The 24775-nt window shown below is 35.4% G+C and overlaps 1 protein-coding gene across 1 annotated transcript in view; it reads right to left on the bottom strand.

The window, feature by feature from the left end:
• LOC109404189 (collagen alpha chain CG42342) overlaps nt 1-24775 on the bottom strand; it is a 226265-nt gene that overhangs the window by 67043 nt on the left and 134447 nt on the right. The gene's annotated exons all lie outside the window — the stretch shown is intronic.

Below are 24775 nucleotides of genomic sequence, written 5' to 3'. Positions count from 1 at the left end.
CCGTTAACTAGCTCGGGAAGACGAAGGGATTGTCTTCAAATGCTGATTTGTTGTTTCTTCAACGCTTTCACTGTTTTTGTGAATGTTTTGGGCCTACGTGTGCAATTCCGTGACGCATACTAACTACTTGTTTGTACTCATCTAGGTACCCTGCCTATGGGTGTCGAGTACTGGTTGTTACATACTAGGGTTGCAATCAAAGAATTCTGAAGGGCAATACAGCTTCACTATGAATTCCGTAGATTTCACAAGTTATACTGGTCCAATTAACTTCATATCCAAGCGCTTCAGGTCTGAGGCACTTCATTTTCAAGTGATTCAGGTCTGATTCTCTTGATATTCAAGCGATTCAGGTCTAGTTGACTACATATTCAAGCACTTCAGGTCTGCTTCCCTTCATATTCAGATGATTCAAGTCCAATTCACGTCATATTTAAGCCTTTAAGTCTGATTCACTTCATATTCAAGTGATTCAGGTATGATTCACTTCGTTTTTGAGTGATTCAGGTCTGATTCCCTTGATATTCATGTGATTCAGGTCCAATTCACGTCATGTTCAAGCGCTTCAGATCCGATTCACTTCATTTTCAAGTGATTCAGGTCTGATTCCCTTCATATTCAAGCGCTTCAAGTCCAATTCACTTCATATTCAAGTGATTCAGGTCGGGTTCACGTCATTTTCAAGTGATTCAGATCTGATGCCTTTAATATTCAGGTGATTCAGATCCAATTGACTTCATATTCAAGCGCTACAGGTCTGATTCACTTCATATCCAAGTGATTTAGGTCTGATTCACTTCATTTTCAAGTGATTCAGGTCTAATTCTCTTGGTCATCAGGTGATTGACTACATATACAAGCGATTCAGGACTGCTTCCCTTCATATTCAGAGGATTCATGTCCAATTTAAGGCATGTTTAAGCGCTTCAGGTCTGATTCGCTTCATTTTTAAGTGATTCAGGTCTGATTCACTTCATACCCAAGTGATGCAGGTCTGATTCCCTTCATATTCAGATGATTCAGGTCCAATTCACGTCATATTCAAGCACTTCGGGTCTGTTTCACCTCATATCACAGTGATTCAGGTCTAATTCACTTCATTTTCAAGTGATTCAGGCCTGATTCACTTCAGATCTAAGTGATTCAGGTCTGATTTCCTTAATATTCAGATGATTCAGGTCCAATTCACGTTATATTTAAGCACTTCAGGTCTGATTCACTTCATTTTCAAGTGATTCAGGTCTGCTTCCCTTCATATTCAGATGTTTCAGGTCCAATTCACGTCATGTTCAAGCGCTTCAGTTCTGATTCACTTCATTTTCAAGCGATTCAGGTCTGATTCACTTCATTTTCAAGCGCTTCAGGTCTGATTCACTTAATGTTCAAGTGATTCAGGTCTGCTTCCCTTCATATTCAGATGATTCAGGTCCAATTCACGTCATGTTCAAGCGCTTCAGATCCGATCCATTTCATATTCAAGTGATTCGGGTCGGGTTCACATCATACTCGAGTGATTGAGGTCTGAATCACTTCATGTTCAAGTGCCTGTCTGGGTCATTATGACCCCAATACACGACTAATGTTAAAATAATTCAGGTCTAATTCATTTCAAACTCGAGTGTTTCGATCATTGGCCACTTCATGATCAAGTGATTGAGGTTTGATTCACAGCAAATTAAGGGATGTCCTTCATTTTAAACTAATGTAGGACAGATTTATTTCATATTTTAATGATCTTGATCGCGAAGTAGAACATGTTAAACATGCTTAAATTTACATACTCACTAGCTCCACCTAGGGTCTCCAGTTAGCCTAGTGGTTGGGGCTATATAGATCGCCAATCCGGAGACGGCGGGTTCGATTCCCGTTCCGGTCGGGACAATTTTCTCTATGTGGGAGAAAATGCCGAATCATCATAATTTTTTTTAACGTTTAAAAAGTACCTATGTTTTGAAGAATTTTCAAGAATTAATAAATTGTTGATAATCGCTCAAAGTTTCATTCAATTCGGTTCACTGGTCTCCGAGATATGACAGTTCAAAAAGTTGTCTAAAAAATAGTGTTTTACAAGACTAGAAACGTTCTTCGCAAAAGATTAACCAACCGAGCTCAAATGGTTTTATGTGTTATAGATTGACAAACAGTTAAAATTTGAGAATTTTTTATGCACTGTATGGAAAGTTACAGCATGTAAAATATTTTTGTGAGAGAAAAAAAAAGTAGCCTACCCCGAACATTTTGGCCACTCCTGTATATGCGGTGGTTTTCTAAAACTGTCAATGGTGTGCAGCACAAGACTGCACCAGTACCTGACATGTGGGCACTTTTTTATTACCGTACGAGTTTGGGCCGAGGGTCTCAGATTTTCATGACCCTTTTTCCACAGGAAGGGCATGAACAAAAAAAAAAAAAAAATAGAAAAATAGGAAAATTCAGGGACGCCTATTTTTTCGGAAAACTCAGGTGGATTTTTTTGTTTTTTCCTGACACTGCTTTCTTTGAAAAACTATAACTCAAGAACGAAGCATCGTAGAAACGAAGTTTTTTTTAGAAAATGAAAGCAAATTTTCTCAGAAATGCAAAAAAAAAGAACTGGAAAAAGTTTTCCACAAAATTTTTCACTGTTGAGAAAATTTGTAAAGAAAAAGCGGAAAAACTATGCCCGAACTCGTGAAAAATTTTCAATAAAATATTTTTGAGAAGGTTATTTCATAAGCTTTAACACTCTAAATAAAGTGATAGGAAAAAAGTGCGAACTAAAAGTTTAAACAGCTCGTTCACAGCCGTCTGTGATCCGATTTATTTTTTTTTTCAAGGATCTTCTATCCAACTCTTCCACTTTAATGTTTTGCAAAAAAAAAATATTTTTAGGGATGCTCATTTGACCACGAAAAATGACTAGAAATCGGTATATTTGATAACAAGGCATACTGTAGAGGTAGTATACGATTTGCGTAGCTATCTTGAACATCCCTAGCTACAAATGAACTCGATTCCCGACCGGCAAGTATTCTAGTGCTCTTGATAAGCATCCTAGAAGGTTCGAGTCTTCAAAGTGTTTTATATTGATTGGTACTACACTTTCACGTATTCTGTATCAATCTAGATCTGCTGTAACTGATCTAGATAAGTTTAATTATATGTATGACTCTCTAGAATACTCGAAATGCATCCTAGAAGGTTGCAGTCTTCGGCAAAGTTATTTGGATTGGTTAGAACTTCACTTTGACGTCTTCATTGTTGATCTAGATCTGCTGTAATTGATCTAGATGAGTTTTATTTTTCTATATGATTTTCTAGAATCCTTCATAAACATCCTATAGAGTTGCAGTCTTCGGCAAAGTTCTCTGGATTAATTATTACTTCACTTTTTCATGTTTGGTTTTGACCTAGATCTGCTATAATTTATCTAGATAAGTTTTATTTTTCTACATGTCTTTCTGGAGTTCTTGCCATGCATCCTAGAGGGTTGCAGTTTTCGGCGCAAAGTTCTCTGCGTTGGTTAGTACTTCACTTTTACCTCATCGGTTTTGATCTAGATCTGCTATATTTTATATCTAGATAAGTATAACTTTATTTTAACTAACCCTCAACAATTCTCTACATGCATCCTAGAGGGTTTCTGTTTTCGGCAAAGTTCTCGGGACCGATTGGCACTACACTTTCACGTCTCCGGTGTTGGTCTAGATTTGCTGTAAATGACAAGGATGGAAATCTAGTGATCATGATCAGATCTCGAATGTGTCGCGGTTGAAAGGCATCGCGCGATCATAGCAACAACGATAACATTGTGTCGTCAAGCACCCTAACAAACTACCGTCCAAGAAGAATGATTCGCGCGGCATATGCGAGCGCGATGCGATCGTTATCATGAAGTCGAAATGATAAATTCGTAATTTCTTTTACTTTTTGAGCATTCTTGCTGCTTTAACTTTCAGATATGCTTATAAATGCATTATTTCTAACCATGAATGCGGTTTATGGGTGCATAAGTGGCATAAATTCTGATGAATAAAATTTATCACGAGTTGTAACATGATCCGATAACGGGTCATCACGCGATAAAGCGGGCATCAGATGCTTTGATTGTCTCTGTGATATGAGCACGGTGTGAGGCGTCGGGATCATGCTACTGCAAGAACAAGGCTATCTTGGATTATTCGTATCCTGTATCATTTATCGCTTGAAGTGATTTTCTTCCATCCTTGGTAAATGATCTAGATAAGTTTAAATTTCGATATAACTCTCTGGAATTCTCGATATGCATCCTAGAACCATCCAATCGAAGAAGTTCACTGGATTGGTTGGTACAAAAATTGTAGGCTTTATAATTAAAGAAAATAAGTTATTTTTCTATATGATTTTCTAGAATTCTTTATATGCAAAGGGTTGCAATCTTGCACAAATTCAGCACTGAATTGATTGGTACCATACTTCTATGCCTCCAGTTTAGTTATAGATCTGAAGTATATGATCTAGATCAATTTTATCTTTCTATACGATGCTGTGAGGCTCTAAACATGCATCCTGGAAGTTCGGAGTCTTCAGAGAAGTGTCATAAGTGAATCATAACAGGATGCGCATACGTGGTTGATAGCAAGAACTTTTTGAGTTGTGTGTTTTCGATGTTGTCCTGTATAATTTAATTTGATCGGTGGAACCACGGCACCCGGCTAGAACATGTTTGGTAAAATAAATGGTTGTGTGATTAAAGTGGAAATTCTGCGGTTGGGTTGCGTTTTTCGTACATTGGTCCTTCAATGGCGGACATGCTTGTAATGCATTACCGATGAACTTCAAGGGTTAATAATGACAATAAAGATGATTCTTTCAATGAATGGCTGTGTATGTGTAGACTAGGCTAGCCTAAACTAGAATCTTCACTGTTTTGAATATGCATCTCTTTTAGATGAACACATGGCACTACACTCTTACTTCTTGGATTGTGGCACTGATCTAGAAGGGTTTCATAATTTGAAATGTCTCTTCAATGCTCTTGTAGGTTTATAGTTTTCGGCGAAGTTGCTAGGATTGACTGGTAACATGTGTAAATCTTTTGATCTAGATTAGCTCTAATTCAATTTTATCTTTCTGATTGTCTCTCTAGTGCTCTAGTGTACACTAGGGCTCCGGATATGCTTTCTGAAAATTTCTTTGGCCTAGATTAGCTGTGACTGATCAAGATATTTGTTTTTCTTTTGTAATGACTCCCTAGTGCAGCAACCTCCAGGTTTTCATCCATTTATATCCATTTATTATGCAACGCCAAAATATCAATTGAGGCGATTCTGCAGAAATAAATTTAAAATAAAAACTCGTCACTACGTACACGAAACTACAAATCAACCCAAATTCCTGGAATTATTCAAAAATGCTTCAAACGGCGATAGTCTTTGCTTGATCACGGTGGTAAATTATTTTCACCCACGTAGAGAATTCTAGAAAAATAATACTTATCAAGATAAATTACAGCAGATCTTGATTAAAACCGATGAGGTAAAAGTGAAGTACTAACCAACGCAGAGAACTTTGCCGAAGACTGCAACCCTCTAGGATGCATAGCTAGAGCTCCAGAAAGTCATATAGAAAAAAAACTTATCTAGATCAATTACAGCAGATCTAGATCAAAACTGAAGACGTCAAAGTGAAGTAGTAGCCAATCCAAAGAACTTTGCCGAAGACTGCAACCTTTCAGAATGCATATCTAGCATATTTGTAGCTAGGGATGTTCAAGATAGCTACGCAAATAGTTTACTACCTCTATATCATGCCTTTTTGCCAAGTATACCGATTTCTAGTCATTTTTCGTGATCACTCTTAAAATTTGGAACGCCAATCAAAAATAGCGAGATTTTTATAAAAGAAAGTTCCTTACTCACGCAAGTCTGGGGGAACAATGAGCATCCCTAGAAACATATTTTTTACAGAACACAAAAATAGAAGAGTTGAGTAGAAGATCCCTGATTTTTTTTTTGAATCGGATCACAGACGGCTGAGAACGAGCTGCTCAAAGTAAAAGTTCCAACTTTTTTTCTGATCACGGTATTCCGCGTGAGTTTTTTTTATCACGGTATTTGGACATTTTTCAACAAAATTGGCCATTACTCAAAAACGATAAAAAAGTGCATTCCAAAAATTTCAGCGATTAAAGCTTATGAAATAACCTTCTCAAAAATATTTTTTGAAGATTTTTCACGATCTCTCGGGCATAGTTTCTCCGGCTTTTCTTTACGAGTTTTCTCAACTGTGAAAAAAAAAAATTGTAGAAAAAATTTTCCATTTCATATTTTTACTGGGTTTCTGAGAAAATTTGCTTTCATTAAAAAAAAAAACACTTTGTTTTTACGATGCATCGTTCTTGAGTTAGGATTTTTCAAAGTAAGTTGAAGAGACGAACCAGCCAAGGGCTGAAAGTCTCTTTAATAAAGACAAATCAATCAATCAAAGTAAGTAGTGTCGTGGGAAAACAAAAAAAATCCACCTGAGTTTTCCGGGAAAATAGGCGACCCTGAATATTCTCAATGTTTTTTTTTGTTCAACCATGCTTGCCCCCTCCTAAGTTGGCGCCTATGATTGGCATTGATAATTGATAGAATTCGTGAAGAACAACTCTGTGAAATTCAGGAGAAAAAAAATACATTCCCTGAGAAAGTTTGGAATAAACATTTGGGGATTTCCTTATAAACTCATTGGAAAATATTACAAAAAATATGCATTGTTTTTTGTGAGTTTTTCTTATGGAAATGGTATTTTTTCAAAAATGGACCTGGCGGAAGCTGTAAATGTTTTTTAGAACATCATTTGCTAGTTTTATGGCTTGTTCTACGAAAATGCTACAAATGTGTATATCTATCATTTGAGGTTTGTTTTAACATGTGTAACATGTGTTAAAGGAATTATAACACAATTTGTTATTATTTTGTTGAATTCTACCATATTTCATGTAGAAAAGTTTTGTAATATTTTTGGTATCATCATAACACCAGTTATTACATTTTGGTTCTTTTCAGTGGAAACTGGGTTTTTTTGTTATTTTAACTACAAACGGTACATGTTTTATAACAACCATTGTCATAATATTTTTTTTGTAACAAAATAACTCATCTTGTTATAATTTTATAATTTCCATCCCAAGTAAAACACTTGTCACAGAAGAGTCACAGCGGCGCAGGTTTTCGTTGCCCAGAAGTCACTATGAATTACTTCTAACAAATAAACACTCACTTGCTAGAAGTAAGTCACAGTATTTTCTGCGCAACAAAAACCTGCGCCGCTGTGACTCTTCTGTGACACGTGTGTTACTTGGGATCTGGTCGGATCACGCTCCGTCCACAGGGAAGTATTATGAAAATATAATGTACCTCAAATGTTTTTCCCTAGGATAGTAGCTTTGGACTTCTAGTTTCAGAATCTGTGCGGTTTAAAATATTTCATCTTGGGTTTTTTGATATTTTTATTTTTTTTTTTACTATTTTTCCATACAAATATCGAAAAAAGTCATTTTAACCTTCCCTTAACTCGCGCGGTTGACTACCTGCGTCAGCACCACGCTAATGCTGAGAACAAAAAGCGAGATTTTTTCAACGTGTTGTACAAAACACAACAGCGCGATCGCTCGAGGGTTAAGGTCAATTTCTTCCCATATAAAAATGTATGAAAAAAAAACCCAAGATGGATTATTTAAAACCACACATTTTCAGAAACTAAAGGTCCAAAAATATGATTCTAGCGAATAAATTTTGAGATACATTCACTTTTCATAATACTTCCCTTTGGACATAGCGTGGGGTAGTATTCGAATTTAACAGTTTGTAAATAAAGTTTTTGATAATTTTTGGGGATTTTCCAAAAGTAGGTAGTCAGAATCGTGGTGATGCACTTTACCTGATTTGAGCATGAAAAATGCAAAATTTGAGCCAATGACAAAAATGACAATGACATTTGAACTCTACTTAATTGCTCTGAACAGAAATGTCTAACTAGGCATTATGTTTTAATCGAAGTGGTTGCTCTCAGGTTATTCATCTTTGGAAGTCTATTAGGTTACCATGGGAGACGAAAGATGATCCAAACACTGATACAAAGTCTACTTTGTTTGGTGATTACTACAGTGATAGACATTCGTTTAGCCGAGAACAAAAAAAGTGTCGGGAAACTCATGCAAAAGATTTTATGATAAAACTTTTTTATCGTAGTAATAGTATATCTAGCACAGTTTTATAAAAATGTGATACATTAGACTTACATATACACTGAAACAAAACCGAGGGTAAAAACCCTTCAAATTTCATTTTTTGCCTAGACATTCGTTTAGCCGAGGTAAATGAAAAATTGGTTTTCAATAGATTTTTTGCAATTTCGTGAGTATACATATTTCGAGAATATACTCCAAGGCATCTCTATATATAAAAATGTAGTGGCATACGTGGGACCGCGCATAACTTGCGAACGGAAAGCCCGATTTGGGTCGTCTTAGTTTTGTTCTGTTAGTTTACACCCAAGGAAGGTTTATGAGGCATAAAACATGGACAAATTGAGTTTTTGAAAATCGATTCTCCATACATTTTGATCGGGGACTTGGACTTGGCTAAAAACTTGAACCTCAAAAAACGTAGTAGGCAAGACAAAGTTTGCCGGGGTCAGCTAGTTTAGTTTATGACGTGTTAGCAAGATATTTGACCTTAAAAGTTTATTTATTTGTGAAATTCAGAGAAATATTATAAAAAAATGTTCCGATAAGGAGAAGCGACGATAAACAAATTTATTTAAGAAAACTGATTTCTGTAAACACTCAAACGTAAGCTAGATTAGCAGTTTTGAAAATATGGCACAGAATTATTGTCAGAAATGTTCAAATTATTGCATAAAATGTCATGAAAAAAATAAGTATATTGGTTTTTAGTTGGTTAAACTTTGAAATGGGATTGATAAAAGCTAAAATAAATAGTTCTGAATTGAAATAAATACGTGCCCTAATGCCTGTGGAGTATACCTGTTTGATACTACTATTACTAAATGAGTTAGAAGACTGCAAAGTGAAAGAACTGCAAGAAGTGTCAGATTTTGTGTACCCTGTTTATTCAAAAGCAGATGCTCATACAAAAATGCAAGATTTGGTTAAATAATTGGCTTATTTCATTCAATCTGAAGAAATATATTATAAATGAGTCTTAGTTGTGAACCACATTCATTATTAACATGATTTATTTGAAAAGAATGTCTAAATTATGAAACAAGTAGTTCATGCTAGAAATTTGAATACTTTCGGTGCCATTTCTCGAAATATGAGCCGTCCAATGTATATTATTTCCGCCAGAATACAGTCTAGACGATATTGGCAGCTATAAGAAGACGTAATAGTAGTAAACGCTGTGATTTATGCAAGTGAAACCATCATATTTCATCAAAACAATACTTAAATACGTAATTTTTTTATGGTTTGTGTTATTTTTTTCTGTTAAAAACGTTGTTTTTTGCAAAATTTCAACCTGCTTTGGTCACGAAACTTTCATTAGATTCTTTTGAAATACTTCCGATAAAAATATCTACATCAAATCTCAATTGAGAAACATTTAAAATATTATGACATATTTATATGAGATGCATACAAAATTAATATGGCAAAATTTTCAAAAACGATCTAATTTATGATTTACAAGTCGATCTGTAATGCAGATCACCATACAAAATGACTTTGTTGGATATTTTTCGAAATTTGATAGTTTTTTATTATGGAATTCTAAAAATTGTACAATTCGGCTAAACGAATGTCTAGGCAAAAAATGACATTTGAAAAGTTTTTACCCTCGTTTTTGTTTCAGTGTATATGTAAGTGTGATGTATCACATTTTTATAAAACAGTACTAGATATGCTATCACTACGATAAAAAAGTTTTATCATAAAATCTTTTGTATGAGTTTCCTGGCACTTTTTTGATTTTTTTTAGCCTCGGCTAAACGAATGTCTATCACTGTACACATTGTACTTGTAGCTAGCCCTTGGTTCATTTTGTTCAGTCTGAAGTGATACAAAAACTAAATGAAAAATAAAAACATAACTCTCTCGATCCTTCAACACGCATAAAAGGAAGAATTTCTTAAGGCAAAACTGGAAGCATTTCCTCATTTTTTTGGTTTCTGATTTTTGATTAAAAAACGAAGCAATATTTTCAAAATTGGTTTTCGTGCACATGTAGAGTATGGATCAAGGAATCTCCCAAATATTTTGAGGTGGAAAATGTTTTCCATTTTTGCAGAAATCATTTTTTTGGTGAAATTTTGTTCAAAAATGGTTTTTGCGAAAACGAAAAACATTTTCCACCACAAAAAATTCTGGAGATTCCTTGATCCATACTCAACATGTGCACGAAAACCGATTTTAAAAATATTGCTTCGTTATTTAATAAAAAATCAAAAACCCAAAAATTGAAGAAAAGCTTCCAGTTTCGCCTTAAGGCGAAGATAGGACGAAGCCACCCCACGAATTTTCAAGAGCATACATCTTAAGAACCAAATGTCGCTTTGCGCTGAAAAGTTGAGCGATTGGTCAACACCAATCGATCGACTTCTCAGTGCAAACCGATATTCTGTTTTTCAGATGTGTGGTATTGAAAATTCAAGGTAATATGGCTTCGTTATAATTTCACCTTAAAGTGTCACCATTCGGTAGACACTTCTGCAGAAACACATTTTTGTCGTCCCTTTTGCGAAATGCGTAATTGCTAGAACTATTTTTCGCACACATAGTTCTGAGTACGTTTTCTCCTTTTTTCATCTTTGTCTAACTATCCTTTTGGGAGACGACACATGTGTCGTCTGTATGCAATGCTAGTGCCGCTGTGCTGCGCCTCTGTCGGCAGTACGGGTTTGTCGTGGGTCGGTCGGTCGGTCGGTGCATTGCTGCTACTATTAAGCCAGAATTAATGAGCGAAAATTAGATTCAAATTAAACTTACCTTTTCGGAATTTTTCCCTCTTTGTCTGCCGGGTTATACGAGGAAAATCACACGAACGACTACACACAACTACAAGCGGCGTCCCCTCACAGGTGCGGTGCATTAGGGTGTTATTGTGCTGCTGTTAGCGTGCCCCACCAGAACCCATCCTCGGAGTGCGACTGCTAATTACCTACTACAACAAATTCTACACGGAAAATGGTGCAACATTTAAAGGGCCCCACCTATTGGCGAGTGTGTGAGCGAAGCGAGTGTCAGTGTCAACTAGATTAAATACGTGAAAATAGAAAGCAAATTAGTAAATGACCAAAGCCAACTACTGTTACTGTTGAACGTACATACCTGTCACTAGATGATTCGGTTGGTTTGATATCGGTGCGATAAAAGGCCTCTTGTGACAATGGAAAGTTGTTATAACTGCATGAGATTTATTTTTATTTTTTTAAATTTTTACTCATGTAAATTTTTACTAAATGTTTATTTTTTCTCTTACCGTAGGAAAAGTACATTGGTTATGACCATAGTATATTTTTTCAACAAACTTACAAAACTTGAAATCTAAATAAACTTGCATCATTTTTAGCTTTAAAAATTCATTTTACATTATTTTACCAAAACACTAGAAAAAAATCGAAGTTAAACGCTTTGTAAATATATATATATAAAACTAGCTGTACCCGGCAAACCTTGTCCCCGTTCAAAATGTATGAAAACTTGATTTTCAAAAATTCTCAATTTACTAATGTTTTTTGTCTCATAAACCTTCCTTGGGTAAAAACTAACAGAACAAAACTTAGACGACCCAAATCGGACCTTCCGTTCGCAAGTTATGCGCGGTCCCACGTATGCCACTGCATTTTTATATATATAGATATTTTGGGATATTTTTATGTTATTTTATCCATTATCAACGAGACGTCATACCATTTTTGTTGACACTCTGGTATAAGTTTTGTAATTAATTGTTTTTTTTTGTATGTAGACTAATCGTTTCTTTTAATTTTATGTTTCCGCATTCAAAGAGCTCTGTTTTAGTTCACTGATCCGCTAATGCTAATTTTGCACATGCTTGACTGTGTTTGACCATCAGCATGAATGTGTTCCTGGGCATGATTTGGAATCGACCATCCATCCAGTACCTATTTCCCGAGAGTGAGAAGGAAAGTCAACGAACAACAATCGGGACTCTGACGACGCGACGGGACGGACGGACGGTCGAGAGGATTAAATTCAATTTTTGTGGCTTCCAGCGAGCTTAATAAAATAAATGTAGAGGTGAATGCCAGCAACGTCAGGGGACCAAATAACAGCTCGCGCGCCAACGAAGTCCTGTAGGGAATGCTGTTCATATTCAGTTGCACTGTGGGCGAAAACAGATATGTAAGCACAATTTTTGGATATGGTTGACAGGCTCAAAATATTCAGAAACGCGTCGCAAGATAAATAGTAGTTGCCTTAAACAGACATATTTTTTTTAAGGTAACTCCTGGAATTTTTGTTATTTTTTTTTTAATTTCTCTAGTTGGGGTCTCCAGTTAGCCTAGTGGTTAAGGCTATGGATCGCCAATCCGGTGACGGCGGGTTCGATTCCCGTTCCGGTCGGGAAAATTTTCTCGACTCCCTGGGCATAGTGTATCATTGTACTTGCCTCACAATATACAAATTCATGCAATGACAGGCAAAGAAAGCCCTTCAATTAAGGACAAAGTATTTGGAGTACATTGCTCTAAATTTCTAGAGCACCGTTTTTTAGAACCGTTGAACGGATTTGGATTAAAATGCATCACCCCAAGCAACACACATGTCATATAATTTTCGGCAGCGCAAGTTTTGGTTGTATAGTAGCAAATTTAATGTAATTTTAACATAATGTTAAAATAACGTCAAAATAACTTTTATACAACCAAGACTTGCGCTGCCGTAACTTTAATATGACATGTGTGTTGCTTGGGACGCTGTCGTCAGCCACTGAACAATTAGCGTGATGCAATTTAATCCAAATCCGTTCAACGATGCTTAAAAACGGTGCTCTAGAAATTTTGAGCAATGTACTCCAAATACCTTGTCCTTAATAACTGTGAAAGTGCTCAAAGAACACTTAGTTGAAGCGAGGCAGGCCAAGTCCCAGTGTGGACGTCGAGCCATAAAGAAGATGAAGAAGAAGAAGTTGGGATATACACTCAAATGTTCTTTTAAAAAACTAAAGTGTCTAGCCTCGGTCCATTGAAGACAAAAATAAAATGAACTCTAGTAAAGTTTAGGATTTCTTATATACCGGAATTTAGTTTTTGATATCTGACGTTTCCTGGGAGGATTCTTTTCGATTTGTTTGCTCAATTTCATAGCAAATGTATTTATTCCGGAGTTTTAGAAATTCACTGATGTAGCATACAATGTATTTTTTTTTTCTTTTATTAGTACTAACTAATTGATAACTTCCGAATGTCAATACCAATCCCGATTATATAATGTACTTATGTGATCCGCTGTCTTTCAAAATCAAAACAAGAGATACCTAACTTAAGACAGTTGCTTCATTGGTTTGAACAAGTTCCAATTTTTTAGTGTTGTAGCGTGTTCGGAGGACCGTACTTATCATGAAAATTTATCTCATTCGGATGGCAGAGGCAGTCGGTAAAGGGCATTTTTTATTATCGTACGAATTGGGCCGATGGGTCTCAGATTTTTACGAATTTTTTTCCTCAGGCTGGGCTCATGACTATATGAACAAAAAAAATTGAGAAAAATTCAGGGTCGCCAATTTTCCCGGAAAAATCAGATGGAAATTCTTTGTTTTCCCCTGACACTACTTACTTTGAAAAATCATAACTCAAGAACGAAGCATCATAGAAACAAAGTTTTTTTAGGAAATGAAAGAAAATTTTCTCAGAAATCAAAAAAAAAAAAATGAACTGGAAAAAGTTTTTTACAAAATTTCCCACAGTTGACAAAATTCGTAAAGAAAAGCTGGAAAAACAATGCCCGAACTCGTGGAAATTTTTCAAAAAAATGTTTTTGAGAAGGTTATTCTATAAGCTTTAATCGCTAAATTTTTTGAAATGCACTTGTTTTTAGTTCTTGAGTAATGGCCAATTTTGTTGAAAAATGTCCTAATGCATCATATATGCCTTTTCTTTGGAAAATTATAACTCAAGAACAAAGCATCGTAGAAACAAAGTGATTAGATGAATATGAAAGCAAATTTTCGCAGGAATAAAAAAAATATGAAATGGAAAAAAAATTTCCACAAAATTTTCCACCGTTGAGAAAATTCAAAAAGAAAAGCCGGAAAAACTATTCACAAGCTCGCGAGAAATTTTCAAAAAAAAATATTTTTGAGAAGGAAATTTCATAAGCTTTGATCGGTGAAAATTTTGGAATGGACTTTTTTTTTTCTTTCTTGAGATTATATGGTCATTTTTCACATAATTGGTTATAACTCTAGATCGAAAAACAAGTGCATTCCAAAAATTTCAGCTATCAAAGCTTATGAAACTATCTTCTCAAAATTATTTTTTTGATATTTTTTTACGAGTTCGGGCATTGTTTTTTCGGCTTTTCTTTACAAATTTTCTCAACAGTGGAAAATTTTGTGGAATACTTTTTCCAGTTCATTTTTTTTTTTGATTTAATGTAATAAAAAAATGCCCTAAAGCGTCCGAGTAATCGCATTCTTGTCTTTGTAAGAAATTCATATCATTTTCCAAAAAAACTTGTCTAAGGCTATCCTATTTCAGTGGCGATGAATGAAAGAATATGCAATATGTATGGACTCAAAATGTGCACAAGATATTGAAGTTTGAGCTAGATGTCTATTGAAGCTGTTTTAGGAGTTTGTCATTGGATTTCTAGAAAAATCTCCGTCCATTAAGACATTCAATTTTATTTTATTTTTTTAAATTTTTTCAAGCATGTTCTGCCTTTTAAATATTTTATGCCTTCATATGTTATTGACATTTTCTTTCATCGTATCACTTCATAGAATTGATTCGAAACTTTCTTCCTATTTTTTTTTTCCGATTCTCAAACTTTTTCAGCTGACAACCGACTTTTAATTGTTATAGAATCTGACGACCCACCAGCACGTACTTTCATAAAATAACATACGTAATTGCGTTAAAAATAGGATTGTCTTTTTGTGTAAATACATTTTATCGCCTTCATAGGTTTCGATAAACTTCACTTCACGTAAGCACTTAACTGTCGTAATTCTGCAAAGTGACGAATGCGCCGTTTCAAATTTCGACGTCTTTTGGTATATATCTGGTGAAATAATAACGCTATGGTATTCTTGCTATAAAAGTATGCAAGATTTAGTCGTAATCCAGCATCTTTGGAAGAAAAATATAAGAATGACGCAGAGTTTGATTCATAATAACCAAAAATGTGTAAACATTTTCAATGTCACTTAAGTCACTTTGCAGAATTACTGCAGTTAATTCTACCCCTTTTCAGTTATGCAGCCAGCTCACAGACACGAGAATAAGGAGGTTGGAGCGAGGGACAATCGCCCCTGGTTTCATAAAGCTCTTTCTCTAGTTTGTTTAGGAGAGTGAGCAAGAAAATATAAAAAGCTGGCTTAGCCGTTAATCACTTTATTTTTTTAAATTTATAGTGCTCTTTTCGCTTTTTGGAAAAGTCAAAATAAGGTTTGTCATAAAAATTTGCTAGTTTTCAATATATATTTAAGCAGTCCAGCTTCACGTAGCACTACTAAATACCACAGGTTATAGATATTCAATCACACATTTTAAACATAAATAAAACATATTTATTTTTTCAAAAGTCCATGCAGATTCCTTTAAAAATATAGAAAGAAAAAAAATCTGCTGTAGGCAGGTTTATCTCGGAAAAAAAGTTGGGACGAATCTGCCTACGGCAGAAAATTCCCGAATAAAAAGATAAAAAAATGAAAAAAAATGTTTTCTTGTGCAAAAATATGTAAATCCATCAAACGGATAAAGTTGACATTGTCATTCTATATTTGCGACGACTGGGTGAACATTAAGTAGAGTTTTAAGAATTATAGTCCTGCTAGATGATCAGATGAGTCATCTTTCATGTTGACAATTTTTATTCTTACTCACTTATTTGACTTTTGAGCTGTTTTCATTTCTGTAAAAGAACTTTGAGAGATGGCCTAGCAGTCTTGGTGGGAATTAACCCTAAAAGGGATACCTTCATGGCCTCAGTTTCGTCACCTCGCTGAGTGTGTTCCATCAAAGACGAGCTCTATAAGGCGCCTGGGGTCCAATGGACCCCAGGTATCCCTTTTAGGGTTAAAAACGAGTTGTTTAAATCTTTCCAGACGTTTCGATCCGTTGGGATCTTTTTTTTTCAATTTCTTCAACCTCAGATTATCAAAATTCGGCTGAATTTTACTGAAGTTTAGTAGATTAAAACAAATGATTCGGAAGAGATTATCAAGCGTTTGATGGTTTCTTGATAAAATTAGGTAAATGTGGGTTGATTTTTTAAATTTAAAACATTATCTGAAGTTGTTACTGTTGCACTTGACGTGTTAACTTAATATAATTGAAAATACAAACTGCAAAAGATACCTTGAACGCCTTTTTCGTAGAACATATGCAATATCTGAAATGTTAGCAGAATTCCAATTGAAATGAAAACTGTTAGTTTCAGCATTTCAGAACGCATCCAGTAATTCAGATGTTCAATATACAATAATATAAAAGTTTGAATAGAATTAAGGAGAAATCTCATTTCCTGAAATAACTCTGTCGATTCTCTATGACAGATTGAAACCACCTGGTTTCAACATCGTGTTCCACAAAAATTGATATAGAACTGCTGTAGCTGAAATCTAGTTTAACTCTGTTCATAAATTTTGTGAAGAATTAGCATTAATTTCTTTGTATTTGTGAATTTTAAACAAATACAAAGAAATTAAAAAAAAAGTTCATAAATTTTAAATTTACTAAAATTCAAATAGTTTGCGTTGAAAAGTGACAATTTTTAATCTTTCTGCATGAATGAAAAGGTTAATACTGCACCTCACGATCATCCACTAACAGTTTTTGATGGAATCCTGTTACTGACGAGTTAACTGGCTTTTTTTTAATTTTTTTTACACATTTTGAAAAATATTGCATTGTTATTTATTAAAAATAGAAAAGCATATTTTTAAAAAAAAAAATTCTCAACGCACATTTTAAATTTTGCAAGAGTAACACTGAGAATTTTAGCTTAATCAAAGCACTGATTACGGAGAATGAGATGCATGGCGCGTGATGTTTTGCTTAAAAGTAGAACAAAAATTGAATGGGAAGTTAAATTTCAATAAGTGGAGAAATTTTGAAATTTCTGTTTTAATGTATTTTTTCCATCGCTTTTTCGGAATCAAGGTTTGATTATATACAAAAAATGATCATAAACTGGTGTTGTTTTGTGTATTTGATTTTATTTCATTGTTTTTTTAAATTTATTTTTTCATATTTTATGAAAAAAAAACAAAAATAAAAAATATATGCTTTTGAAGTAATATGTCATTTATTCTATCAACAAATGAAATAGAATTGTTATAGCTGTAAATCTCGTTCCACTCTGTTTACCTATAAATTTTTAATTTACTAAAATTTAAATAGTTTGCGTTGAAAAGAGCCAGATTTTAATTTTTCTGCATGAATGAAAAGCTTAATACTGAACCTCACGATCATATTAAAACAGTATTTGATAAAAATCGTGTTATTGATGAGTTTTGTCGTTTTGTTTTTTAAGTCTATATAATTTTTGCCATATTTTCAAAAAATATTGCATGGTTATTTATCAGAAATAGAAAAGCATAAAATTTCTGAATTTATTTCTCAACGCACTTTTAAATTTAGCGAGAATGACAGTGAAAATTTTAGCTTAATCAAAGTACTAATTACGGAGAATGAGATGCATGGGGCCGAGATGCATTACTTAAAAAGAGAAAAAAAAAATAATTTCCAATCGTATGGGAAGTCAAATTTCAAAAAATGAAGAAATGTCAATATTTCTGTTCTAATGTATTTTCTTCCATCGCTTTCTCGGTCGTGAAAGTCTCCATATTAAAGACAAATCAATCAATCAATCACATTCTCGGAAACAAGATTTGATTATACATAAAAATTATCATAAACTAGTGTTGTTTGGTGTATTTGATTTTATTTCTATGTTTTTTTATTCATTTTTTCAAATTTCATCAAAAAAATAAAGTAAATAAATAAATGGCTAAAATATAAACGACTCATAAGAAAGTGATCATTCTTCACAAACAATTCCAAAAGACCCAGTGAAGAAACAGGGGTGTAAGCAATAATAAATAACAAAATTTCCATAAACAAATAAAAAAAAATGCATAAATAAATCAAAAGTTTCCATAAATAATTGATTTTTGAGCAAATAAAAACGCCAAAAATGCAATGAATAAATCAACAGTTGCAATAAAAAAAAGCCATTTTCCCACTTGAAAACTTCGAATTTTCCATAAATAAATTCGATTTTTCCATATTAAATTAGAAAATTCACAATAAAAAATATCGAAAAAGCAATAAAAAATTCAAAAAAAAAAAATTATCAATAAATGTCAAGAAACGAGCAATAAACGTAAATGCATTTTGACCCAAAATATTGTATAGAGGGTTGAGGAACTGAGGCGGCAGAAGGCCGCCGAAGTTTCCGATATCCGATGCACCGCAACTGCATCGTTTCGGTTCTAGGCAAACCACAGATCCAAGAATTTGCCCGGTATAATGCAAACATAGATGTTATCCCTTTCTTAGGTCCAACGAGCGATAGCGAGTTCAGACAGCAAGCAATTGCTCGGTAAATTGCAATCATAGTTAGATTTTTAGTCGTTTCAGTCATATAAATGCGATTCAGCATTTCACTGTCTCATACTTTCCTGCATTTGTTTTTCTTGGGTGATTTCGTCACTTTTTATTGCATTTTTTTAAATTTTTATTGCTTTTTCGATATTTTTTTATTGTGAATTTTCTATTTTTTTTTATGGAATAATCGGACTTATTTATGGAAAATTCGAAGTTATTTGGTGGGAATTGGGTTTTTATGGCTTTTTTATTGCGACTGTTGATTAATTCATTGCATTTTTGACGTCTTTAATTGCTCAAAAATCAATTATTTATGGAAACTTTTGATTTATTTATGCATTTTTTTATTTGTTTATGGAACTTTTGATATTTATTACTGCTTACACACCTGTTTCTTCACTGGGACTTTTCGAATTATTTATGGGAAATTTTGTATTTATTATGACACGTTTAATTGTCTGCCATAAATAAATATTACATACTTTTGTAATGATATGTAGTTTCTTGTAGGACCCTCACTTCAAACTGGTATTCTGCAGTTAATTCTATATGCACGTACGCATTACGCAGCCAGCTTTGAAATGAGGAGAATAATTTTCTAAAAACAGGACCTAGGGCAAAAAAAACTTCATGAAAATTCGAATCGCGCATTTTCCAAGAAATATTTCAAGAATTCCTTTGAGACTGGGTTTGTAAGTTTTCTTAGTAATACAGTGCGAGAAATAAGTATAAAGACAGAGCCGTTTTCCATACAAAATAATCATGTTTAGGGATCAACATCTCTTTTTCTACCGATTCGATTGTTATGGAATTTTGTCTGAAACCTTAAAATAACTAGAATTTTAACTAGAAATATAAATCATCATCCATGAAAACGTTTATATCGACTTTTCAGATTCAAATAAATATAAAGACACATTTTTATATGGAAATAAGTGTCTTTATATTTATTTGAATCTGAAAAGTCGATATAAACGTTTTCATGGATGATGATTTATATGTCTAGCCAAAATTCTAGTTATTTTAAGGTTGCAGACAAAATGCCATAACAATCGAATCGCTAGAAAAAGAGATTTTGATCCCTAAACATGATTATTTTGTATGGAAAACGGCTCTGTCTTTATACTTATTTCTCGCACTGTAGTCCTAGCTATTCCTGCAGAAACTCCAGATGCAAAATCCCAAATCAGTTCAGAAAAGAACTTTTTCATATTTTTTTTTCTAAAATATTCATGGAAATGTACATCAGGGTCTCCAGTTAGCCAATCCGGAGACGGCAGGTTCGATTCCCGTTCTGGCCGGGAAATTTTTTTCGACTCCCTGAGCATAGTGTATCATTGTACTTGCCACACAATGTACGAATTCATGCAATGGCAGGCAAAGAAAGCCCTTCAATCAACAACTGTGGAAGTGCTCTGAGAACACTAAATTGAAGCGAGGCAGGCCAAGTTTTAATGCGAACGTCGAGCCATAAAGAAGAAGAAGCACAAGAATGAAATGTACATCCAGTGACCTAGAAATCATTAAAAATATAAAGCTGATTAACGACTGAATAAAGAAAATGGAAGAAAAAATATGAGAAAAGACCTAGCACGAATACTTTACGGAAAGAAATCATTTGCATTCGAAACTCTCGAAAAACATATTTTTCTATGTCTGAGGGTTCAATGGAGCTTTCATAATATTTATAATATTTTGCGTTTTGCCACGCATTTCTGCATGTCAAGATTTCTGACGCACTTCATAAAAGGACGGTAATGGGTTCGATCCCAGCCCCGGCATTTGCAATACTTCGTTAGTTGCTCTTCCCCCCGAGAGCGGCTGACACCTGATACTCTTCTGAGCATATGCTCTAACGGACCTGGAAACATGGACATCGGCGAACGGCAACTCATAATGGACCCCCAATCAGACTGCAAAAAGGAATAATTAACAGCCACACATCAACATTCCCGTGCTCATCATTTTACCATGGACAGGGTAGAAAAGTGACAGCAGTGCAAAGGCAACGAGTTCCTGCTATATCGAACTAGAATAGAATACATTTAGGCGCTGTACAAAGTGTAAGTATAGCTTCCAATTGGATTCGCTCACGCAGTGCCATAGTGGACAAAAGAGCTGTAAATTAGGTTAAGTGATTGAAGAATAAAAAAAGATTTCTGACGAATTCCTAACAAGATCCATAATGGATCACTGGTGTGTTGCCTAAACCTCGACGAACCTGAATATGTAGTTCTATAGGGGGTTTACGGGAATTTCAGAAGAAGGTAGCTTTGGGGAAATTCTTTTATTTTCTTTAGCAGAATCAGCCAGCTAAGGAACCCACTGAAAATACTATAATTTTTTTGGCAAATCCGCCAAAGATTGCAACAAGATTTATACTAGTTTTTCACTGGAATTTACTTAAGAATCTCGAAATGGATTATCCCAGAAAAGTATCAAAAATTTCGAAAAGGTACCACCAGAAGAAATCTCCTTCAAAATTGAATAAATAAAATCTGAAAATTTCCATTCTAAAGTGCCATGAATGAAAAATAAAAGATAAAACAGAAATGGGTGAGCTCGTTCCATGGAAATTCCGTGAACATTTTTTTACTCGATTATTGCGTAGATGCAGAGGTATTCTCGGTTTCTGTCGTAAAACTAACATTCTTGTTCATTTTTAGTGGTACGTTCTTCACTTTATGTTCCTCACCATCCACGAATTGTGTCATTCTTTATAGGGAAGCGAAGTCCTTTTTTGCCCACTGTGCAATTGGAACGCTTGGCAGGTTGGTACATACGTAGGGCATTCCTGAGGGACGCTAACCCGTGTGTTGATTGCTAAAAATATTGACTGAACTGTGGCGGGCGCTGGCTGTGATGATGGAAAAAGCGCAAAGGGAGAGCGTTTCGTTTAGAAAATGAATCAGTTGTGTGCGGTGAATGGAAGCCGGTTCGTGTTTTACAACCGACAAAATGCAACGCAAGTCATACCGAGTGTGTGACTATGGATGCTGGATACTGTCATGGGACGGTGTGGATGCTGACTGCCTCAACACCTGATGGTGCTGATAGTTAACTTCTGTGGTCAACACACGAACGACGATGACGGTGAGCTTTTTTGGTGGCGTTAGTTGCCTGGAAATATAGGGATTCGCTGGTTTATTTAGCTACCGACTGGTTTATGAAGTCAGAGGAAACAATGGCGACCAGAAACGAATTGTTCCCTGGTGAAAGTGGAGGTTTATCATGAACGTGTTTTTATCTATAAAATCTAGATTATTATACCTTCTATGCCAGATTCTTGTCATTGGATAATTCTAGAAGAAAATTTGTTAAATAATAAACCGCTAATTCCACTAAAAATGTGAATAAATCCTTAAAATTAATAAATAGTGCATTTTTAGTGGTATTCAGCTGTTGATGATGTAACCATAACATTTGTAAATTGCTTTCCAGCTAAACCCCGATTTCTCTTCAAGCTTCATGGCTATCCATAATTCAAAAACCATATCCCTCCAATTTCCCACCCACGTGGACTGGAATTTCTGGAACCACATTCCAAAACAATTGTAAAATTTCATCAAATATAATTCGTCGAATTGAAACCATTGAAACCACAACCGGCCGGAAATAATATTTAAATATCGTCCCGCAACCGAATTTCAGATGATCGGAAATTCCCACGTGGGGAAGCCCCGAACTTGCTGACGTCGACAGCACGACCACACGACACGCGACACCCTCCTTCGTCCCTCCCCTATCCAAAAGCAGAGTTTTGCGTGCGTACTAATTTGAGCTTTAATTAAACAACGTGGTTCGATTCCGCCACGGGAACCGCACACTCATTACGTCAGAGGCTAACGCAATTTTAGGGTTTTTTGTTGCACTACCTGGGACAAGGATACGACGCAACGACGAAGAAGTAGCGTAAACCCTCGATTGCAATGCAATCGAATCGATCAACCGTAAATCGGTTGCCATTCAGTGCAATGGTTCCTCTCCCCGGTGTAGCAGCTCCCGAATTGCGCTCCGCCTGCCCTGCACTCTCTGCGGGGAAATTCAATTCAATTCAAACTAATAATGGTATTATGCACCCTGCTACCGCTATTGGCTGTTTCGGTGCTGCACTCGAAGTAATTTTCACGCTGATTTCACTGGAATAGTTAACGCGAATTTGAATCTAACTGTGAGGTAGAATGGTTCAAATTTAAGTCAGAATCTGAGTTTAAAACCAAGTCTGAATCTGAATCTTAGGATGAATATGAGTCAAACGAAAAATAAAAATAGTCTTAGTGCGACACCAATAAGTAATCGAAATGTTTCATTCTTGTTCCTTTTGTAACCTAGCAGAACATTCAAACCTCATTAGAGAGATAGTTCATGATTCAGTTTAGCTTTAATGAACTACAGCGTACTTTGATGTTCATAGATAAAACGATTTGAGGTCGCTTTAGTGACCGGATTTGTGGAATTTAGATCTACGTTTATCGAATCCATTTTCATAAATTCAATTCCCGCTGCACGAGCATTTTCCAATCATCAAAATTCACGCCACATAAAGTCTACGATGGCAATTGGCGGCACCTGCATCGCGATGGTTTGCGTCCCCGCAACCCTCCAGAAAATAAACCAATATTTCGATCCGACCAACAATTAGACCAGCAACAATAAAATTCGTGGTCTCACACCGGACAATGCGCCCGTTCATCGATCACACCGTGGTGGCTTCAATTCCGTTTTGCCATTCGGTTAGTTTTCCCACATTGCCAATCACCAATCACAGCGGACGGACGCACGGACGGTTCAGCTTATTGTAACCACAATCCTTGTCCACTGCTGACTGGGTGCTTGTATATTCACTCACTATTGTGGCGCGCTGGAATTTATGTCATCGATAGTGCGCTCGCGTTTCCACCAATTTGTGTAATGCTGGGAGATCGATTCTAGGCGCGCATTCACGGGTTTTCCCCAAAAACATCTGACCAATACTGGGCAATGGGAGCTAATACAAGTACTTATGCGGTGTCTAAGTACTCATTTATATTCGAAAAAAAAATGAAGTGGGTGAACGTCAGTATATTGAAAATGCTTTAAAATTTAAGACCTGGCCATTTCAACTATGTCCAACTATACAAGACAGTTTGTGGTATGTGGACCATCATTAACAATTTTGGAGCTGCTTAATACATTCAAAGCACAATGTAGTTGGGAACCACCGGGTGCTTCACCACTCAACTTACAACGCAGCTGAAGCAGTAATGCATGCATGCCAGAATCTGAGACGAAATTTGAATCTGAATCTAAGACTGCATAAATACGATGTCTATAAAGCAAGAACAACCCTGCACGGTCTCGACCCGATTTCATTACGCTCAAATTTGATCTACCTCCAATTCTGTCCACTTTCGTTTTTGTCACGTTTTTGACCCGATTTTATCACCCTCTTAGATTCAATAAGTTGCAGTGTGGATCCTTATAACCTCGTTGTCGTGCGGTTAGGGTCACCAAGCTTCTAATCGCACCATATGCGGGGAGGGTTCGATTCCCGCTCTGGGCGATGAAACTTTTCGTGAGGACAGTTTCTTCTCCGTATCCACTGATGCCTGCTCCGTGTGTCCTTTGTCTAGTATTAAGTTTCAATCAGTCTGTACAGCCTCTGGCTGAAGACGGTGTACGCGTCTTTTTAAAACTGTCCATACTAGCGGAAATCGATTGCTGATACTTTCACTTTTTGTTTATCCAACCCATCTTAAGCATTTTATAAGCACTCCCACATTATGGAATTCATGAGGAAATTTTTGATGGAATCTCTATGACATTTCTGGAGAGAACACCAGATTCCACAGAAAAAAAAATCGAGAGACATTCCGGAGATACCCCTGGACACAGCCGAAAGGAAGCCCTGTACAAATCCGGGAAAAATGTGAAAGAAGAATCCTAAAACAAACAAAAGCATGTTTGATTTTGGAAAGGTTCTGGGTCATTTGGCCGAACGCCATTTGGCCGAATGCCGCTTGCCCGA

This window comes from Aedes albopictus, chromosome 1 (assembly GCF_035046485.1).
Source record: "Aedes albopictus strain Foshan chromosome 1, AalbF5, whole genome shotgun sequence".
NCBI lineage: Eukaryota > Metazoa > Arthropoda > Insecta > Diptera > Culicidae > Aedes > Aedes albopictus.
Note: the sequence above shows the minus strand (reverse complement) of the source record. Positions and strands in the feature narration are given on the sequence as shown.